Raw genomic sequence first — 2,500 nt, forward strand, 5'->3', positions numbered from 1 at the left:
AAAGAGAGGGCTATTTAAAGATCAGCCACTATAATCGCCAGTGCTTTATATAAGTAGGGAAGGAAACCCAAAAGCTTACAGCACCTGGTATTCCCAGGCGGTCTCCCAACCAAGTACTAACCAGGCCCAAACCTGCTTAGCTTCCGAGATCAGACGAGATCGGGCATAGCCAGGTTGGTATGGCCGTAAGCGAAGGAGGCTGCAAAGAGAGGGCTATTTAAAGATCAGCCACTATAATCGCCAGTGCATTATATAAGTAGGGAAGGAATCCCAAAAGCCTACAGCACCTGGTATTCCCAAAAGTACTAACCAGGCCTATTAGATAATTACTGAAAAAATCCAAAAGTACTAACCTGGCCCAAACCTGCTTACATTCTGAGATCGGGCATTGACTTTTTTTTTTTTTTTTTTTGCAAGATTATTGGACAATTAGTGAAAATTTCCAAAAGTACTAACCAGGCCTATTAGATAATTACTGAAAAAATCCAAAAGTACTAACCTGGCCCAAACCTGCTTACATTCTGAGATCGGGCATTGACTCTTTTTTTTTTTTTTTTGCAAGATTATTGGACAATTAGTGAAAATTTCCAAAAGTACTAACCAGGCCTATTAGATAATTACTGAAAAAATCCAAAAGTACTAACCTGGCCCAAACCTGCTTAGATTTGGAGATCAGTTGAGATCGGGCATAGCCAGGATGGTATGGCCATAAGCGAAGGAGGCTGCAAAGAGAGGGCTATTAAAAGATCACCCACTATAATCGCCAGTGCATTATATAAGTAGGGAAGGAAACCCAAAAGCTTACAGCACCTGGTATTCCCAAAAGTACTAACCAGGCCTATCAGATAATTACTGAAAAAATCCAAAAGTACTAACCTGGCCCAAACCTGCTTACATTCTGAGATCGGGCATTGACTTTTTTTTTTTTTTTTTTGCAAGATTATTGGACAATTAGTGAAAATTTCCAAAAGTACTAACCAGGCCTATTAGATAATTACTGAAAAAATCCAAAAGTACTAACCTGGCCCAAACCTGCTTAGATTTGGAGATCAGACGAGATCGGGCATAGCCAGGAGTGTATGGCCATAAGCGAAGGAGGCTGCAAAGAGAGGGCTATTTAAAGATCAGCCACTATAATCGCCAGTGCTTTATATAAGTAGGGAAGGAAACCCAAAAGCTTACAGCACCTGGTATTCCCAGGCGGTCTCCCAACCAAGTACTAACCAGGCCCAAACCTGCTTAGCTTCCGAGATCAGACGAGATCGGGCATAGCGAGGTTGGTATGGCCGTAAGCGAAGGAGGCTGCAAAGAGAGGGCTATTTAAAGATCAGCCACTATAATCGCCAGTGCATTATATAAGTAGGGAAGGAAACCCAAAAGCTTACAGCACCTGGTATTCCCAAAAGTACTAACCAGGCCTATCAGATAATTACTGAAAAAATCCAAAAGTACTAACCTGGCCCAAACCTGCTTACATTCTGAGATCGGGCATTGACTTTTTTTTTTTTTTTTTTTGCAAGATTATTGGACAATTAGTGAAAATTTCCAAAAGTACTAACCAGGCCTATTAGATAATTACTGAAAAAATCCAAAAGTACTAACCTGGCCCAAACCTGCTTAGATTTGGAGATCAGTTGAGATCGGGCATAGCCAGGAGTGTATGGCCATAAGCGAAGGAGGCTGCAAAGAGAGGGCTATTTAAAGATCAGCCACTATAATCGCCAGTGCTTTATTTAAGTAGGGAAGGAAACCCAAAAGCTTACAGCACCTGGTATTCCCAGGCGGTCTGCCAACCAAGTACTAACCAGGCCCAAACCTGCTTAGCTTCCGAGATCAGATGAGATCGGGCATAGCCAGGTTGGTATGGCCGTAAGCGAAGGAGGCTGCAAAGAGAGGGCTATTTAAAGATCAGCCACTATAATCGCCAGTGCATTATATAAGTAGGGAAGGAAACCCAAAAGCTTACAGCACCTGGTATTCCCAAAAGTACTATCCAGGCCTATTAGATAATTACTGAAAAAATCCAAAAGTACTAACCTGGCCCAAATCTGCTTACATTCTGAGATCGGGCATTGACTCTTTTTTTTTTTTTTTTTGCAAGATTATTGGACAATTAGTGAAAATTCCCAAAAGTACTAACCAGGCCTATTAGATAATTACTGAAAAAATCCAAAAGTACTAACCTGGCCCAAACCTGCTTACATTCTGAGATCGGGCATTGACTCTTTTTTTTTTTTTTGCAAGATTATTGGACAATTAGTGAAAATTTCCAAAAGTACTAACCAGGCCTATTAGATAATTACTGAAAAAATCCAAAAGTACTAACCTGGCCCAAACCTGCTAACATTCTGAGGTCGGGCATTGACTCTTTTTTTTTTTTTCAAGATTATTGGACAATTAGTGAAAATTTCCAAAAGTACTAACCAGGCCTATTAGATAATTACTGAAAAAATCCAAAAGTACTAACCTGGCCCAAACCTGCTTAGATTTGGAGATCAGA

General features: G+C 40.6%; 3 non-coding genes across 3 annotated transcripts; all 3 read right to left on the reverse strand.

Moving 5' to 3' along the window:
- Positions 1 to 72: 72 nt before the first annotated feature.
- On the reverse strand, positions 73 to 191 carry LOC132151003 (5S ribosomal RNA). The gene has a single exon (XR_009436171.1). It is a non-coding gene; the product is annotated as a 5S ribosomal RNA (ribosomal RNA).
- A 984-nt stretch (positions 192 to 1,175) lies between these two features.
- On the reverse strand, positions 1,176 to 1,294 carry LOC132150161 (5S ribosomal RNA). The gene has a single exon (XR_009435404.1). It is a non-coding gene; the product is annotated as a 5S ribosomal RNA (ribosomal RNA).
- Positions 1,295 to 1,756: 462 nt separating this feature from the next.
- Positions 1,757 to 1,875, reverse strand: LOC132149902 (5S ribosomal RNA). The gene has a single exon (XR_009435159.1). It is a non-coding gene; the product is annotated as a 5S ribosomal RNA (ribosomal RNA).
- Between the last annotated feature and the right edge of the window lie 625 nt (positions 1,876 to 2,500).

The sequence above is a fragment of the Carassius carassius genome, chromosome 9, assembly GCF_963082965.1.
Source record: "Carassius carassius chromosome 9, fCarCar2.1, whole genome shotgun sequence".
Lineage (NCBI taxonomy): Eukaryota > Metazoa > Chordata > Actinopteri > Cypriniformes > Cyprinidae > Carassius > Carassius carassius.